At 42.5% G+C, this 19,882-nt stretch overlaps 1 protein-coding gene across 5 annotated transcripts in view; it reads right to left on the bottom strand.

The window, feature by feature from the left end:
- The window catches only part of MCUB (mitochondrial calcium uniporter dominant negative beta subunit), a 109,130-nt gene that overhangs the window by 72,066 nt on the left and 17,182 nt on the right, over positions 1-19,882 (bottom strand). The window contains exon 1 of one of the 5 annotated variants that reach the window (XM_030564580.1): positions 16,191-16,247. The exons of 3 other annotated variants lie outside the window; for them this stretch is intronic. The gene's annotated coding sequence lies outside the window, so the exon portion shown is untranslated. Of the gene's footprint in view, positions 1-16,190; positions 16,248-19,882 lie in introns of those variants that run through there. One more of the 5 variants, XM_030564579.1, reaches the window with a different exon arrangement.

Here is a 19,882-nt window from a genome sequence, read left to right as displayed (position 1 = left end):
CCCTTTTAGATATCTGAAAAATGCTATCATGTCCCCTCTCAGTCTTCTCTTTTCCAAACTAAACAAACCCAATTCCTTCAGCCTTCCTTCGTAGGTCATGTTCTCAAGACCTTTAATCATTCTTGTTGCTCTTCTCTGGACCCTCTCCAATTTCTCCACATCTTTCCTGAAATGCGGTGCCCAGAACTGGATACAATACTCCAGTTGAGGCCTAACCAGCGCAGAGTAGAGCGGAAGGATGACTTCTCGTGTCTTGTTTTCAACACACCTGTTAATGCATCCCAGAATCACGTTTGCTTTTTTTGCAACAGCATCACACTGTTGAGTCATATTTAGTTTGTGGTCCACTATAACCCCTAGATCCTTTTCTGCCATACTCCTTCCTAGACAGTCTCCTCCCATTCCGTATATGTGAAACTGATTGTTCCTTCCTAAGTGGAGCACTTTGCATTTGTCTCTGTTAAATTTCATCCTGTTTACCTCAGATCATTTCTCCAATTTGTCCAGATCATTTTGAATTATGACCCCATCCTCCAAAGCAGTTGCAATCCCTCCCAGTTTGGTATCATCTGCAAAATTAATAGGTGTATGTTCTTTGCCAGTATCTAAGTCATTGATGAAGATATTGAACAGAACCAGTCCCAAAACAGACAGACCCCTGCGGAACCCCACTTGTTATACCTTTCCAGCAGGATTGGGAATCATTAATAACTACTCTCCGAGTGCAGTTATCCAGCCAGTTATGCACCCACCTTATAGTAGTCCCATCTAAGTTGTATATGCCTACTTTACTGATAAGAATATCATGCGAGACTGTATCAAATGCCTCACTAAAGTCTAGGTATACCACATCCACCACTTCTCCCTTATCCACAAGGCTTGTTATCCTATCAAAGAAAGCTATCAGATTGCTTTACAAATCCATGCTGTCTATTCCCTATCACCTTACCACCTTCCAAGTGTTTGCAGATGATTTCCTTAATTACTTGCTCCATTATCTTCCCTAGCACAGAAGTTAAACTAACAGGTGTGTAGTTTCCTATTATTTCCCTTTTTATAGATGGGCACTATATTTGCCCTTTTCCAGTCTTCTGGAATCTCTCCCATCTCCCGTGATTGTCCAAAGATAATAGCCAGAGGCTCAGATACCGCCTCTGTTAGCTCCTTGAGTATTCTAGGATGCATTTCATCAGGCCCTGGTGACGTGCAGGCATCTAACTTTTCTAAGTGATTTTTAACTTCCTTTTTTATTTTATCTTCTAAACCTACGCCCCCCCCCTTCCTATTAGCATGCATTATGTTAGGCATTGCTTCAGACTTCTCGGTGAAGACCGAAACAAATAAGTCATTAAGCATCTATGCCATTTCCAAGTTTCCTGTTACTGTTTCTCACTCCTCATTGAGCAGTGGGCCTACCCTGTCCTTGTCTTCCTCTTGCTTCTAATGTATCGATAATAATTCTTCTTGTTTCCCTTTATTCCTGTAGCTTGTTTGAGTTCATTTTGTGCCTTTGCCTTTCTAATCTTGCCCCTGCATTCCTGTGTTGTTTGCCTATACTCATCTTTTGTAAGCTGTCCAAGTTTCCATTTTTTATGGCTCCTTTTTATTTTTTAGATCATGCAAGATCTCGTGGTTAAGTCAAGGTGGTCTTTTGCCACATTTTCTATTTTTCCTATCCAGCGGAATAGCTTGCTTTTGGGCCCTTAATAGTGTCCCTTTGAAAAACTGCCAACTCTCCTCAGGTGTTTTTCCCTTCAGTTTTGATTCCCATGGGACTTGTGAAAGTAGAATGAATTAAACTGTAAAAATAAGAATGAATTAAAGAAATGTTGTATGTACCTTTAAGCAGAAATAAGAAATGTTGAAATACAGGTGCCAGAAAAAGAAACATTAGGCATAAACAAGGGTGCTAATGGCGAAACATTAACAGAGGAAATAAGATATGCATGCCTAGCCCAAGTAAACTTATCAGATTCTGCTTCCTTTGTTATCTTGTTAAGTGCTCGCCCTTTTATCTGTATAAATAAGATAGTTTGTGCCTTGCATGGTGCTCACATTATCTGAGTGTTATTAGCAGAGCGCTGTGCTAATAAAACAGAGTGGTCTGACAAACTCTGAGTCCTGAGTCTAACTTTGACAGACTTTACCTGTCAGCTTTCTGAGCTTACCAAAATCCACCTTCCTGAAATCCACTGTCTCTATTTTGCTGTACTCCCTTCTACCCTTCCTTAGAATTGTGAACTCTATGATTTCATGATCACTGTCACCCAAGCTGCCTTCTACTTTCAAACTCTCAATGAGTTCCTCCCTATTTGTAAAATCAAGGCCTTGTCTACACCACAAAGTTGCAGCGCTGGTGAGGGGGTTACAGCACTGCAACTTAGGAGGTGTACACACCTGCAGGGCATTACCAGCGCTGCAACTCCCTGTTTGCAGCGCTGGCCGTACACCCGGTCGAACCTCGGGTGTAGAGGATCCAGCGCTGGTGATCCAGCGCTGGTCATCAGGTGTAGACACTCACCAGCGTTTTTGTTGACCTCCGTGGAATAAGCAGGTATCCCAGCATACCTGAGGAAGCCTCTCTGGTAATCAAGCAAACTCCACTGCCCTGTGCTCACCTGACCCCTCCTTTAAATGGCCCGGGAAATTTAAAAATCCCCTTCCTGTTTGCTCAGCCAGGTGTGGAGTGCAATTAATCTATCAATCACTCAGCGACCATGCCTCCACGCACCAAATGAGCCCCAGCATGGACCAATGCAGAGCTGCAGGACCTCAGTGTGTGGGGAGAAGAGGCTGTGCAAACACAGCTGCGCTCCACAAGGAGAAATTATGATACGTATGGTCAGATATCGCAGTCCTTGATGAGAAGGGGCCATGAACGGGACGCCTTGCAGTGCAGAGTAAAAATTAAGGAGCTGAGGAGTGCGTACTGCAAAGCCCGTGAGGGAAATCGCCGCTCAGGAGCTGCCCCCACAACCTGCAGGTTTTACAAGGAGCTGGATGCCATACTTGGGTGTGACCCCACCGCGAATCCTAGGAGCACGATAGAGAGTTCAGAGCAGGGAGAAGTGGGGGATGGTGTAGAGGACGGAGACAGTGAGGCTACTGGCATAGAGGGAGACACCCCGGAGTCACAGGACACATGCAGCCAGGATCTCTTCTCCAGCCCGGAGGAGGCTAGCCAGTCGCAGCAGCTGGAAGCTGACGGTGAGGAGGAAGCTGAGGATCGTGCTCGTGGTAAGTAGATTTCAATGTTTTGGGAGAGGAGGATTTTGGTTATGGCTGCCTGCATGCATGCCTAAACGTGGAATAGCCCATTGATTTGATCTATCCTTCCCCGCGGTTTGCTCTGGTGTCCCCCGAACCCCCTCTCCAAGCAGGTATCCTTCCCCGCGGTTTGCTCTGGTGTTCCCCACCCCCCCTCCAAGCAGGCATCCAGCCCCGCGGTGTGCTGCCGTGTTCCCCACCCCCACCCCCCAAGCAGGCATCCAGCCCCACGGTGTGCTGCCATGTTCCCCAGCCACCCTCCAAGCAGGTATCCAGCCCCGCGGTTTGCTCTGGTGTCCCCTGAACCCCCCTCCAAGCAGGTATCCTTCCCCGCGGTGTGCTCCGGTGTTCCCCACCCCCCCAAAGCAGGCATCCAGCCCCGCGGTGTGCTGCCGTGTTCCCCAGCCACCCTCCCAGCATGGAGGCAGCCACGTGGTGTGCAGGCATCCAGCACCACGTTTCCACCCCCCCCCCCAGTATCAGGACGGGTTGAAAGCGGACCAAAAAAACCCCCAACCCCCCAAGCACCTAGCTCACCACCTTCCTGTTCACTACTGTCCCTTCTTCAGGACACCAGCTACCCCCTGTACCCACTGCTGATAAACCCCAGCGACCCAGTGGTCAATTCCCACTCCCAAGGGGTAATTTTTGCTAAAAACACTCACCCCATTGCTCGCCATGACTTAGCTTGCTTGCCCTCTCTGTGTTATGTGAGGTATGTGAGAAGGATGCTACCTACAGTCTCAAAAGTCCTTCAAAATTTGATAATAAACAATGATGCCTCTGTGTATTACATGTTTCTATCTCTCTGTTTTCTAGGAACCTTGACTACTGCAGCTGTATCACCGCCGTCACGTAGGTTGCAGAACTTGAGACGCAATCCTAGGAAATCAAAAGAGGAATTGATCAAGTCTGTTCTGAGCCACTACAACAGGGAAAGTAGGAAGACAGAGGAATGGAGAAGCAGTGTACAGGAGTGGAGAAAGACTGTACATGAATGGAGGCAAACAGAAAGCAGGAGAAAGGAATTGTGTAGGCAAACAGAAAGCAGGAGAAAGGAATTGTCTGCCAAAAAAAACAACAAAGCAGATAAGCCTCCTGTCTCGCCAAATTGAGTCTTTCGAGTCTCTTGTAGCCATGCAGACAAATATGTACCGTGCTAACCCACAGCCCTCCCAAAGCCCTCTTCCTTGTCACTCTGTATATTCACAAAACAACTTTCTCCAGCAGACAGTTCCTTATTATCTCCAGATGCCCCCAACACCTATAAGATCACCTACTAGCCCTGATAACTATAATTCTTACCCTGTTCACTCCACCCCCATCATTCTGCAGCATAGTAATGCTGAAGTCCAACAGACAGTGAATATTGATCAAAATAGGACATAGTAAAACCTGTAAATGTACTGTCAACCACCCCTACCCCCTTGCATGTTTTGTACTGTATGTTGAATAAAGTTTTTTTTTTTTTCTATTTCTTTCACTACGTTTTATTGCTGCTGGAAGTGGTAAATAATACACAATGAGGTAGAGCAAAGCACATCAAATGCATCAAACATTACTGCTGGCTCTCAGCATCAAATTGCTCCCTTAAAGCATCCCTAATCCTTGAAGCCCTTTCCTGGGGCTCCCTATTAGCCCTGCTCTCTGGCTGAGCAAACTCATTCTCCAGGCGTCTAACCTCGGAGGTCCATTCCTCACTGAATCTTTCACCCTTCCCTTCACAAATATTATGGAGGGTGCAGCACGCGGGTATAACAGCGGTGCTGCTGCTTTCCATCAAATCTAGCTTCCCATAAAGACACCTCCAGCGAGCTTTCAAACGGCCAAAAGCACACTCCACAGTCATTCTGCACCAGCTCAGCCTGTAGTTGAACCGGTCCTTGCTCCTGTCAAGCTTCCCTGTATATGGTTTCATGAGCCATGGCATTAAGGGGTAAGCGGGGTCTCCAAGGATCACAGTGGGCATTTCCACGTCCCCTACTGTGGTCTTGCGGTCTGGGGAAAAAGTCCCGGCCCTCAGCCTCCTGAACAGGGCACTGTTCCGAAATATGCGTGCATCGTGCACCTTTCCAGGCCATCCTGAGTAAATGTCAGTGAAACGTCCATGGTGATCCACAAGCGCTTGCAGAACCACGGAGAAATAACTCTTGCGATTAACATACTCGGATGCCAGGTGGGGTGGTGACAGAATAGGAATATGAGTCCCATCTATTGCCCCTACACAGTTAGGGAACCCCATTTCCGCAAAGCCATCTACAATGTCCTTCACATTCCCAAGACACACGGTTCTTCTTAGCAGGGTGCGATTAATGGCCCTGCAAACTTGCATCAGCACCATTCCAACGGTAGACTTCCCCACTCCAAACTGGTTCGCCACCGATCTGAAGCAGTCTGGAGTTGCCAGCTTCCAGATTGCAATAGCCACCCATTTCTCCACTGGCAGGGCAGCTCTAAATCTCGTGTCCCTGCGCCGCAGGGTAGGGGCGAGCTCAGCACACAGTGCCATGAAAGTGGCTTTTCTCATCCGAAAGTTCTGCAGCCACTGCTCGTCATCCCAGGATTGCAGGACGATTTGATCCCACCACTGAGTGCTGGTTTCTTGAGCCCAAATCTGCTACTGCCACAAGCAATGTACTGTCTTCACAGTGAGGCAATTCAATATCATCGTCTGACTCACTGTCACTCTCACTATCACTCACTTTTTGCAGGTGAAGGAATAGCTCCACTGCCAAGCGCGATGTGCTGGCAACATTCATCAATAAGGTCGTCAGTTGCTGAGGATCCATTTTTAAAAAAAAATTGTAGAAAAAGCGCTGTAAAGTCACAATGCTGCCACACTGCTCCGCATGTGTAACAAAGCACCGCTGGGCGTTGGAACAGGAACAGGAAGCGGAAAGACAATCACACTTCCTTCCCCTTCCCACAAGCCACAGCGCCGATATGGGACGAGGTGCTCTGTGGGATAGCCGCCCACAATGCACCACTCCCAACAGCGCTGCAGCGTGGCCACATCTAACATCATTTGCAGCGCTGGTTGCTGTAAGTGTGGCCACTCTGCAGCGCTGGCCCTATACAGCTGTACTAACACAGCTGTAACAACCAGCGCTGCAAAATTGCGACATACCCCAAGTCTAGAACAGCTAGAAATATTATTGGAGAGACACTGACACTCTTGAAAACCAAAAGGCACAAACTTATATACTTTGGTCACAGAAATGGAAATAAGCTCAAGAAAGCTATACCGTTGGAAGGATGGTGATGGGAGTTCAGCTGCTTAGTTTTCAGAGTTAGCAATGGATCAAGAAGGTTTCTGAAAATTCTATTATGTCACCAGTATTCAGACAAAAATAAATGGACTTTAATTTACTTGCTGCAAGAGATTATGATATACTGATTTCAAAACAGCATTTTCATGACACATGTATCTCTTTTAATGGCATTTATATAAATGTGCTAGTATTTATGCAAAAGCAGACTTCAGATTTTCTCTACAGCCAGTGCAAGACTGGGACTACTATGTGCTTAGATTATATTTTAGGATGGTACTGCACTTCTCTGTAGTTATGCTGTTGGTTTACCATCTCTTCAAAGACTTTTAGACAGTTTTAATCCATCCTCATTTGTTGTAAGTAATTTCAGTTGCAAACCCCAACCTAGAGCAAGATCCAATACATTCTGCTCCAAGATTACTCCACTAAAAGCAACCACTTTAACTATAGTCATAGTGCCATCAGAATTCCCATTCAGCATCAAACATGCACTATTTCATTAAAAGGACTGAATCCTCCGCCCCTTCGTTACAGCTCTGAGGGAAGCTTATAATTAGGTTTGGAAGGATTAAGTTGTAATCAGTAGATGTCGGTAAACTTCAATTTCACTGCATACACACAAACCGATTAAAAGTATTTCTATCAACTGAAATTTACAGACAGACAGGCAAAGTAAGAAAAATGCTGCTTGAGAACCTATTAGAGTTTAATCTGAGGATATTTACATTGCATATTTTGACATGTGATGTTGACAATGTGTGCTTAAATGGTTATATAGCCCTTTTGTATTTCAATGTCTACTTTCTTACAATTATCAGATCCCCTCCATTTCTGACAACTGTGAAAATTTAAGTTGATTAAAAAAAAAAAAAGCTTAGAAACACATCATCCAAATCAAAATTACTTTAAGAAATACTTTCCTTAAAGCCTGTCATAACTTGGACCTTAGCGTCCAAAATATGGGGGTTAGCATGAAAACCTCCAAGCTTAGTTACCAGCTTGGACTTGGTAAAGCTGCCACCACCCAAAAAATTAGAGTGTTTTGGGGCACTCTGGTCCCCCCCAAAACCTTCCCTGGGGACCCCAAGACCCAAATCCCTTGAGTCTCACAACAAAGGGAAATAAACCTTTTCCCTTCTCGGAGAGAGACACAGAAGCAAGCTCCGTGAATCTAAACAGAGTGATTTCACCCTCTCTATTTCCAGTCCTGGAAACAGAAGTACTTCCCTCTTCACCCAGAGGGTATGCAAAGTCAGGCTAGTAAATCTAACACACACAGATTTCCCCCTGACTTCTTCCTCCCACCAATTCCCTGGTGAGCACAGACTCAATTCCCTGGAGTTCCCCACTAAAGAAAAATTCCAACAGGTCTTAAAAAGAAAGCTTTATGTAAAAAGAAAGAAAAATACATAAAAATGGTCTCTCTGTATCAAGGTGACAAATACAGGGTCAATTGCTTAAAAGAAATATGAATAAACAGCCTTATTCAAAAAGAATACAATTTAACACATTCCAGCAACTACACACATGTAAATACAAAAAAAAACATAAATCACTATCTGATCTTTTGTACTTACAACTGGGAAACAGAAGATTAGAAAGGCAGGAGATAGAAATCCTCTCATAGCTGAGAGCGTACAGGCAGAAGACAAAGAACTCAGACACAAACTTCCCTCCACCCAGATTTGAAAAAGCCTTGTTTCCTGATTGGTCCTCTGGTCAGGTGTTTCAGGTTACTTCTTTCCAGGTGAAAGAGACATTAACCCTTAGCTATCTGTTTATGACAAAGCCTACTTACAATGTAAGTTTGAGGCATCATTAATCATCACCAAAACATTACTATAGTTCTAACTTTGGTCTCTGGGGAAGGGACTGTCACTTGCTATATTTGTACAGCATCTAGCACCTGGTTGGCCTCTCTGCATTTCCACAATATAAAAATTAATTTACAGAAGGCATGGGACTCCTGCTCTTTCAATAAAATTTTAAAGATGTTGGATCCAAGTATCCTACAAAATGTCCCTTCTCCCCCATGACTAAACATAATGAAGCATGGTCAGATTCTCCAGTAGCGCCAACACTGCAATCTATTACCTCGGGCAGGAAGGAGACTGGTTCAAAAAAATTAAACACAACATATCAAACTGTGAATATTTCATATGAACTATGAAGAAGAAACAAATAAACATGTCCTGGAGGAAGAAAAACCAACTATCCGTACATTTTGCAAGCAGTACACGGGCATTCTAGTCAGAATGGATACCTGTACTACACAGACAGGAAATTGTAATCATCCTTTCATGGTGAAGTGAGTGTCTCTGGCTAAAATGATTTTTCTGTGATGTAATTAAATTAACGTTCAAGAAGGAAACAATAAGGTTTCCCCTCCGCTGTGACAAACATTCAGGACTTCCATTTAAAGATACCTCATGAGGCTCATCATAAAGCAGCCTCATGGGTCCCCCATCACATCTTCCTCCAGCAATGAGGAGATATTCATGGATTGGAATTGCTACCTGTTTTGCAGGTGAAGTAAGAAACATTTCTTGCAGGGAACCAGTTTGCATTTCTTCAGCACCAGATTACAATGTGAAGGTTGTCAAATAATTCTAGTTTAAAAAAAAACTTGATAGTGAATGTAAGGACAGATAACTGCATTTGCATTGTTTATTCTTAGTAAAAACAAATTGCAATTGACATCTTATCACTGTCTAGGGTACTCAAATTGTTCTATCTTTTTAAAGACATATACTCTGTGCTTATCCATGATAAATGCATCTTTTAAAATGTATTTTGTTTACAGTGTAGAGGCTTTTTGTTTCAGCATCCCAAACAAGCCTATAGAGTAGCAGAGAAATTCAATGAATAGCATAAGCAGATAAAAGAACCATCTGGCAAACAAAATAATGTTAAATGCTCTCTCAGAAGCAACAGTGAAGACAGAACCTCCTAATCATTGTACACAGCATCGAGGTTGTTTGTCTACCCATTTATTCGTCACTGTCACCAGAGCACTCTTGTTCCTTGCTCACTAGGTATGAGATTCCATAGTTCTGCTGCCAATCCTTCCTGGATTAAAGAGAATTACTTTGCAATCTACAAGGTTACCATGTTTAGTAGGTAGGCAGCCAACTAATTTTCAGTCTTAACTTTCACTCCCTTCTTTACATACACAGTTATGGCGAATAAAGTCATCCTAACAAGAGACATTTATTTCACTATAGATGGGCCTGACCCCTGCAGCCTGGATCTGAACTTTCCCAAAATGCAGCAGGGATTCAGATCAAGTGTTCCATTTTAAGCCATCTCTCCTCACAACAGTGAAGCTACAAATTACGTATCATGAATCCACTACAATATAAAAACACAAAGGGGTGTGCATTGGTAAATTGCTATGTGGCTTTGGACAATCAGTAGTCCAAGCCACAGTCCACATAAAGGATTGTTTTTTAAGATCCTCTGTTACTATCCTGTAATAAAAATAAAGTCTCAGTTGAGGCAATCCGGATTTCAAAGGACCCCTTGAGGATGTAAGTCTATCGCTGACAATTCAGTAGAACCATTGGATGACCGGGGTGGGGGTGGGGGGTGGAGGGGGAAGGGGGCGAGAGCTCCCAGGTCTGTCCATCTCCCAGCTCAAGCATACAACTAATGACCAGGTTTAATGCTCATTGCGCTTTCCAGCAGGGCCGGCTTTAGACCTATTCCACCAATTCCCCCGAATCGGGCCCCGCACCCAGTGAGAATCCCTTCCCTGGCTAGAGGTGCCTTTTTAATTTTTACTCACCTGGAAGCGCTTTGGGTCTTCAGCGGCTGGTCCTTCACTCTCTCCGGGTCTTCGACAGTACTTCAGCAGCGGGTCCTTTGCTTACTCTGGGTCTTCGGCGACACTTCAGCAGCAGGTCCTTCAGTGCTGCTGAAGAACTGGAGCAAGTGAAGGACCCACTGTCGAAGTGCCACCAAAGACTAAGAGCACCGCCCGGTAAATACAAGCCCCATGTGTTTTTTTACAGGAAGTGCAGGGCCCTGTCGAAACTGTTTGAATTGGGCCCTGCACTTCCTAAAGCCGGCCCTGCTTTCCAGACAGGCTTGGCTGCAGGGAATAAGTTGGTGGCCAGGGAAATGGGCAATGGCGAATTTATCAAAGGCCTCCCAGCCCTCCCACGGCAAGATAATCACCAGATTCTTGTTCAATATTGAGACACCAAGCATAGCCACCTAGAGAACAGGGAAACATGTTCCCTCATCATTACCAAACAGCCAACAAGAGAAAAGAGAAACTAGTCAGGAGGAGGAATTAATATAAGGAGTCCTGCCTTAGAACTTAGCCAATGTCACAGCAGGGGCTTATTATTGAGGGGAGGTGTACTGTTCATTGTTCCCTGGGATCATGGCAGCAGTGCTATCACTGCAGACTGGTTGTTGTCTTGAAAGATTTGATTACATGGTCTTGAACACAAAGAATCAGTAAACTCACAGAAAAACATCATTCTGGATCAAATGTTTGAAGATTAAAGAAAAATTGAAAGTGCACAAAAAGGGGGAAAGGTGCAGCCCAGAAGAGTTCTTAAACCAAGCATTTATTTTGTATAAGTCACTTAAACAATTATACTGTGCTTTGTGGTAAGCCTTAAAAGCACTCATGACATTTTACTGATTGATTCTCACTGCCCTGTAAAGTAGGTTAAGTATCATCCTCAGGTTACAGATAGAGAAAGAGAGAGAAATGCCTTGTTCAAGGTCCTAGAAGGAATCAGGTTTGGAATTCAAAGCCAAGAGGAATTTGTTTCCAATCCTCTGCTCAATTTTGTTTTGTGAAAATTTTTCCATAAGGTGTTTGGTCTTTTTTTGTGTGTATAAGTCAACAGTTAGTTTTAATTTAAACGTTTCATAAATAGAAGGTGAATAAACTAACTACACAAATGGAATGTTCAGTTTCACTTCTCATTCAGTATAAACCACCAAAATGCAAAAATTAAACAGCCTACGTGATAAGGAAAGATTTTTAAAAAGTTTTAATAATACAAGATCTTACTAACAGATAAAGAGATGTCTTTAAATATGTATACTTTTTTAGTGACACAATGTGTGATCACAATGATTCTAATCTTCTCTGGAAGCAGAGATTTGTTTTACATTCCCAAATTAATCCATTTCCCGCAGTTAGGTCCCTTCCAGTCCTACACGTCTATAAATTTTATGTTCTAAGAAATGTCTTTTAAACAATTCTGTTTCTATCTACAGCAGATGTCAGCCTCAAACGTTGAATAAAGCTGGCTATTACAAAACTCTTAAAATGTGAACAGGCATAGAATATGGTATTTTGCAGTTAACTACATGCATACGCACAAGAATACTTCCTTGCAACTCACTGGTTTTGATTCCAGAATCTACACTCAGAGTGGAGACAGTGAGGAGTTGTGGATGTAAATATATATAGAAGAGACAGTGAGTTTTAACTGCCCTGTACAACAGGTGTCTTTCCAGTGAGCAAATGTTTATCTCAAAGAACGTAGCCATATCCCAACTGCCAGCTAAAATAATGGAGAACATCCAGTCCCAATTCCATTATGATATATTGGCATAGATGCAACATTGAAGGCCAACAAAATGAACCAGCTGAGGCAGGCATGTTCCCTGAAACAAGAGTGAGGAATGCACAATGGCTTTTTTTAAAAGCATCTGTGAACATTTATTTGCTAAAAAGTCATGACAAGTGCATACATTCTCCATAAATACACACTTTATTGGGGTTGTGTGTGTTTTATTGGGTTTTTATCCTCTCGTGTCTAGAACGAGGTATGTGTGTAGAGAAGTAATTTTATAGACTAATATTTATTTAGTCTCCCAATATTGGAAGACTATCTATTCTTCCCAATTGTTGGATCTGACAAAACGACAATCATTCCAAACCTGAGTGGGTGGGGCTTTAAGCCATAAAGGATTCCCTGACCTCCAAGCGTGTTGGTGACCAGTTCAGCCCCTGGCATAAAACATCATAAAGTTAGAGCAGCCCTGAAGCTATTCTACCCCTAGGGTCATTTAACTGGCTGGAGTTCACTGCAGCATATAAACACTCTACCCACAGACCCTTCCCACCACCAATAAACCTCCTATATCAATAGGCCACATAGAGTGATTATACAGACTCCCTCTCAGTCAGGGAATTCCCCATAGTCCCATGGTTCAAAGTGGCCTGAGCAGGGGGGGCTGAGGATTTGGCCTGATGTTTAGAAACAGAGGCATAAGAGAGGGTTAAACTGTACAAAGCTGCAGTTTATTTAGAATATTCAACTGCAAGGCAGAGACTAAGTGATGATTCATTTCTTTCAGGCTGCTGCATGCACTGTTCTGGGGATGTTGCTTTTGATAGAATCCACTATAAAACTTGACAGTGAAGCACAGGGAGAAGGGGAAAGAAAACAAGACTGACTAAATTTCAAATAGCCCTTTGGATATTTTTACACATTTGGGGTGTTTGCTCAGGAGCTGATACACAACTGAATTTTAAAATGTGGTATTCAGAACACTGGAAGCATTACAGTAATTTGAGACAGCTGGCAAGAAGAAGAGGGAAGGATTGGAAAATTCACTCTGTGGAACTGGTCAACAGCTTACTAGCTGCAGGCATCACAGCATGGGTGACTTTGAGATGTTTTTTTAAACAGGATGTGAATATTATTGACAACTGAAGCAAAACATTTTTTCCTGCTGCCTGCAGATAAACAAAACAAAGATTTTCCAACCAGGTGCAATTTGCAACCAGCAAGACTCTCCCCTCAGCAACAGGGTTACCTGCCTAGGCCTCTCAGAACATAAAATAGAACTGAAATATTCTTTCACAAAAATGTCTGCAACTTTGTTTTGTCCATTTTCACACTGCAGAAATTTCCTGGGGACTGTATATTTCACTGTAGGCTCACAGGAAATCACATTTTCAGGGTGCGTAAATAGTTGTTCCTCAAACATAAGACCACTTTTTAATAAACCTTTACCAAAAAAGGAAACATTTTGAATTAACAAAATATGAACACACTCAAATTTTTAAAATTTCTACTTTTGCAACTCTTATCCTACTGAAAGCCAACTTGATACTTACAGAGTCTAGTTCAGAAGTTCTCAAACTGGGGGTCAGGACCCCTCAAGGGGTCACCAGGTTATTACTTGGAGGGGGGTCACGAGCTGTCAGCCTCCACCCTAAACCCTACTTTTCCTCCAACATTAATAACGGTGTTCACGTGCTTTTAAATTTTTTTTTGGGGGGGGGGGGGAAGGGGTTGCACTCAGAGGCCTGCTATGTGAAAGGGGTCACCAGTACAAAAGTTTGAGAACTACTAGTCTAGATTATGGTATTTCCCTCCTTATCCACATTCTTGCTGTTACCTGTTACAAAATAAGGCCCTGTCCATACCTGAGATATTTGTACCAATGTAGCTTCCTGACTGCAGACTTCCAGGGTGGATGAATTGCACCTGTGCAAAATGGGGATTGTACTCAAGTGGCTTCCCCTGATTTGAAACCAGCATGGGTGATTTTGAGCTGAGTTTTTAAATCAGGATGTGCACAGCTTACCCTGGCTTCAAACCAAGGAAAGCCACATGAATGCAATCCCTATTTTGTACTGATTTAGTATATCCACAACTGTGTTTCTGCAACAGTAAGAGCATCCCCAGTACAGATGGCCCATAGTTTAGTTATGTCTGCAAATGGCTGGAAGAAGCAACAAATCCCAGGCTTACAGAGATTCAGCATTCATGGTTAAAAAGACTGGGATAATTTGCAAACTCAGGCTTAAGTTAGTACCATAGGGTTGCCAATTTTGGCTGGATGTATTCCTGGAGATTTCATCACGACATAATCTTTAATTAAAAATTTATCTTTAATTCCTGGAGACTCCAGGCCAATCCTGGAAGGCTGGTAACCCTAGAAATATTTTCTGGCTCAGTGCTATGTATGAACACCAATAATAGCATATAGAAAAATCAAGTGTTTTAGGTTGACTTCTGTGTTTATAGATCTACCCTCCACTGGGATTTTGCTAAGAGAAACTTTTTATTTCAAGAAAAGAGTGCAAGCAATACATCTGTGTCAGAGAAGTAAGAACAAGATTTAATAATCATGGGGAAATGAAAGCATTGGCAAATTTTAGGTTTGACTGTCCGTAAAATAATCTAATACAATAAAATTAATAATAATAATAAAATAATAATAATAATGAAAGAGCTCTGCGTGGCTCAAAAGCTTGTCTCTCTCACTCACAGAAGCTGGTCAAATAAAAGATATTACCTCACCCACCTAGTCTCTGTAAAATAACCATAATTTTAAAAAACACTAAGATTTTCATAAATGTTACTACAACAGTGTTTTGTGGGTCACAAGCTTTACTTTATATAGCCTGCCAGAAAAATGCACCATCAAATAAATGCTTCATAGTTTGCAAAACCTCCTCTTTATAAAAACAAACAATTCCCCGGGGGGGGGGGGGGGGGAGGGTAGGGAAGAGAGGTGCGAGCATACAGGAGACATAGGAGATTCAATAATACAAAATGAAGCAGCTTTTTCTATAAGCATTAGTCAGAAGGCTTAGTAATTACTCAAAACTGGATTCCTGTGAACAGCAACATCAGCAGATTAGTTCATTTTGTCTGAAAACCACTCAGTTGGAATGCTGACAATTAGAGACACTGCTTTCTGAGAAAAACAACAAGAGACATGATTCCCTGCTTTTCCAAACAAACTATATCCAGTTGTCCTTTTAGGCATTACACTATGTTTCATTTGGTTCCAAATCATCTGGCTAATTTGTTAACCAAAAAGTCACACTGCTTATTTACAAATTCTAGCTATCTTAAATAATTATATGGCCCCATCACCATAGTATCTGAGTGCCCCAAATAATATATGTATCTGCCCAACCCTTCTGTGAAGTAGGAAGTACTGTCATATCATCTTACAGATAGGGAAATTAAGGCACAGAAAGACTAAGAGATTTGCCCAAAGTAATACAAAGTTTGTGGCAGAGCAGAGACTTGAACTCTGTCCTCCTAAGCACTGGGCAAGTGCCATAAACACTGGATAATCCTGCCTCTCTAGAGCCAGGATCCAAATACTTAAAAAAAAAAAAAAAAAAAAAAGTACACAGGACAATGGCATCCCATGGATATAACGCCACAGATAGAGAAATGGTAACTCAAAAAGTTAGTTAAAAAATTTATAATTACAGTCCAAGTCACTTAATCAGGAAAGCATTTCCCTGGGAAAACACTCAGGGCTTGTCTGCACTCACAGCACTGCACCTCAACAAGAGGCGGTAGCTAGGTCAAAAGGGGTTATGTCGGTATAACTGTGTTATTCAGGAGAGTGTGGATTTTTCACACCCCTGAGTGACATAGTTATACCTGCCTAATTTCCTAACATACACCCGGCCTTAGGGAAATTTTCTTTGTGTTAAATTGAGTGAGCCTTCAGCCACTTTTACCAATCAAAATTGCTCAGGTTGATTTGTTGAGACAATTTTTCAATGCAAGTACCCTGTCAATTACTACAAGAGGCATACATGGAAACAAATGCTTCAGCTGAATGAACTGTGCTGCAGACCCACAACTTGTGATTTAACACTAAACTATCAAACAAATGATGTAACACATTTACCTTCCTTGATGATAATATTTTAGATTTTGAGAGGGAAAATCGTAGACAGTTGGCTTGTTACTTCTACGCCCTGTTTATTTTTCAATAATTATGCAGTTAGGGAAGTCAATTTCACTTTTGTTATAATCACTTTCACTTTCAGGTTCACAGTGCTACAGTGCTTTTGGCTTCCAAAAAAGCCACGGAAATGTCTGTTTAATTAAAAAAAAATCATCTTTAAATTATAACCTAATGACAACATCTGTCACTGAACTCATGAGATAAAATCCTGGCTGCACTGTCTTTAACATGGGCTAAGCTAAAAGAGTTTAAGCACAGCAAGCAGCCTAGTCTTTAATTCCACTTCTTTAGTATGTGTTGGAGTTATGTGCTGCTCTAACAACACTAGATTTTCAAAACATAGACGAAGCAAGTTGTATTTTTAATGTGTGTTAGACAGTCAGAGTAAACCCTGGGAAGGAAAAGGAAAAAGGAAAAGCTCCTTCCCAGGGTTTAACTCCACCAGCACACATTAGCAAAATACACCTTCCTTCCAAGTGAAGACATGACCACAGACCATACTGCTTTCCTGTACCTCATTACGGAGTGTCATCCATTTTAGTCCCAGTTTAATTGATATTCCACCCAAAGCCAGTGTCCACTCTGTTCATTGCTTTCAACTGACTTTATGAACACTGCATCAGGAAAATTCAGTTAAGGGAAACTTTGCATATGTTAAATAAATGAACCAAACAATTTTTACACTTCCTCTATGAATTTGTGTCTGTCATGTGTCCCAGTCACACATTTTGTCCTTGAATAGGTTGAGAGTTTAGCGCCAACATTTTGCTACGCTTCATCAGAGCAAACTTTTTTAAAAGAATTGGATGGACTCTTTAATAGTAAAAATTTAAAAACATCCTGACAGTGGAACTTGTCAACTACATTTGTCTCCTTTTTCCAGATTATTAGTACACAGTCACATAGTTACAGGGCCACCCAGAGGATTCAGGGGGCCAGGGGGAAAGCGAGGGAGCTGCGGCGCTTGTACTCACCCGGCAGCAGTCCGGGTCTTCGGTGGCAATTTTCGCAGTGGGGCGCCCTTCAGTCGCTCCGCGTCTTCAGCAGCACTGAACGGCCCCCTGCCACCGAAATGCCACCAAAGACCCAGAGTGACTGAAGGGCTCCCCTGCCGCTGAAATGCCACCAAAGACCCGGACCGCTGCTGGGCCAGGGCTCACAGGCAAATTGTCCCACTTGCCCCTTCCTCCCCTCTAGGCAGCCCTGCATAGTTACCTCGGGACATGTCCACAGAACTGTATATTTCAACAGACCTTTCTTTTAAAAATAGCATTTTTGACGCTTTTTGCACAGACAGTGGCTTGGGTTTTTAAAAAAGATTTCTTAATGGGATACTAACAAAATACTGAGAAGAGTGATTTTTTTTAATTTACTCATTTTACAGGTAATGTTTAAGGTTAGTAGAAGTGAAAGTAACTATGAACTACAAATTGCTAGCCTTCAGTTTGTTTATGCATTCAGTGCATTTAACAGCACTTTGTGCATAGACCATTTCACTGTTTCCCTGTTGAGATAATCTGTTTCAATGGTTTTTGTGGGGGGTTTCCCACACATGACAAAGAAAAGCCATTTTAAAATAACCACTTGAATGCACATAAATTGACAGGCGGACTCAGGAATAGGTTTGGTACCTAAACACTATACTTTTTTGGGAGGGGCGGGGATTTAATTAACTAATTTTTACAAGTTTAATGCCCTTTGAGAATAAGGCAATGGGGCACCACAGCCCTCAAAAGGGCAACCTACATGGATTTCCCCAACAGCTTTAAGAGTAGAAGAGAAAGAAAAGAGAGGAAACCTCGAATGCTACTACCTTAAGGCAGGGAAATCAGGAGCAGCCATCACATCATGTAACTGGACATGGCATTTCCTAGCTACTAGTTCACCTCAAATAGAAGAAAAATGAAATCCACAATACAGATACCTTCATAAATCTGGATCCATCAATGGCCTTTTGTGTTCATCGTAGGGTTCAAAGGCTCCCTTCTCTCTCTCCCTTGTCTCCATTAAACTTCCTAACCTCAAAGCCTCATTCTACTACAGCCATCAGTTCCCTGATGAAGAGCTGGACTCCTTCAAAGCCTGTCAGCAGCACTCAGATATCCATATAGTCACTTGGGGCTGTCGGTGATACCTTCGCAACTGTCCTCACCCAGAAAGCACCAGCCCCAAACCTGATCTCCCACACAGCACTGCTACCATTAGTGTTTATATTACAGCAGCTCCTAGATGTCCCAGTGAAGACAAAGCTCACTATCCTAGGTACTGTATAACACTTGCATGAGATGGCCCCTAACCAAAGAACTACTGACAGCCTAAATAGGCAATGTAAACAGTAGTAGACAAAGAACACAAAAGCAAAACATAAAAAGGTAAATAACTAGCAAGTTATATGCTTCTGTTTATTAGTTTCCCCAGTACTATTCCCTTATCCCTATAAACAGGTGCCCCCTGCCTCATCACTACTGATCCAAAAAGCTCTTCTTTCAACCTGCACATCACAGAGAAATAGCCTGCTTCCCAAGACAAAGTAAGCAGGGCGGGAATGCTGACATTCCAGATGCTGCAGTCAGATCCTCACAGCAGGATCCTTGCATCGATAAATAGTCTAGGTTTGAATGCTGCAGCCTGACCTACCAGGTCACCCTGCTGTTCTCAGTCCAACTTCAAAACAATACAAGTCTAATTTGAATACAGAAAATACAAAAGACAATATTTGAGTTAAAGTTGCATTGTCAGCATGGCTGACTTGTATATTTTTTGTGTAAAAAAGGAAAAAAATATTTTTAAGCCCAATGTTGAGAAATACCTTCAAGATTTTACAATATTATTAACGCTCCCCCTGCAGCGCTGAAAGTGCAGTTATTTCTGAATTATTTTGGAGTTTGAGCCAGAAATTGGTAAGGATTATGAACAGAAACTGAACAAGTGACTGCAGTTTCCACAATGTAGTTTTATTGTCCATGCTAGCTTTAGGTTGAAATAGTAAACATAAATGGTGAGAATTAAATATGATGGTAATAAACTTCAGTTTCAGTAATCTACTGGGTTGTTACTAATAATTACAACAACAACAACAACAAAACACCTTAAAATGCTAAACCTGCCAATATCCTTTTAAGAACCATGGTCAAGCCATTTTTAACTTTAAGATTTACTGATTTATAAAACTGGAATTACAGGATTTCTTGTTTAAATTCAGACTTTCCCCTTCTTCAGCATTCTCCTCACCACACCCCTCTCTCCAAAGATATTTATCAACAGACATATAACACAGTTGTGCTAAATCAACTGTTACTCATACAGTTTGCCCTGATGATTCATCATCAACCTATCAGGGAGCAGGGCAACAACGCTGGAGGAAGTGGAAAAATTATAAAAACAGCGCTGATGGGCAGGTTCCTGACTCGAGCTTTTAAAACAAGACAGATTTTCCTCCTCTGGCAGACTCGGAGCACAATCCCCTTCGCTTGATCCTGTTCGAGTTCCCCTCCAACCAAAAGCAGCGCGCTCCCAGGAAGGCGGCCTTCCCCTTAGTAAAGCAAGGGACGCTGCCAAATGCCTTAGCTCCAGGTGCGCCGCCCCACGCCGGGTTCACGTTAAAAGCAGATGCTCTCCGCTAGATGAGTCAC

This window comes from Gopherus evgoodei, chromosome 5 (assembly GCF_007399415.2).
Source record: "Gopherus evgoodei ecotype Sinaloan lineage chromosome 5, rGopEvg1_v1.p, whole genome shotgun sequence".
In the NCBI taxonomy this organism is placed as follows: domain Eukaryota; kingdom Metazoa; phylum Chordata; order Testudines; family Testudinidae; genus Gopherus; species Gopherus evgoodei.
Note: the sequence above shows the minus strand (reverse complement) of the source record. Positions and strands in the feature narration are given on the sequence as shown.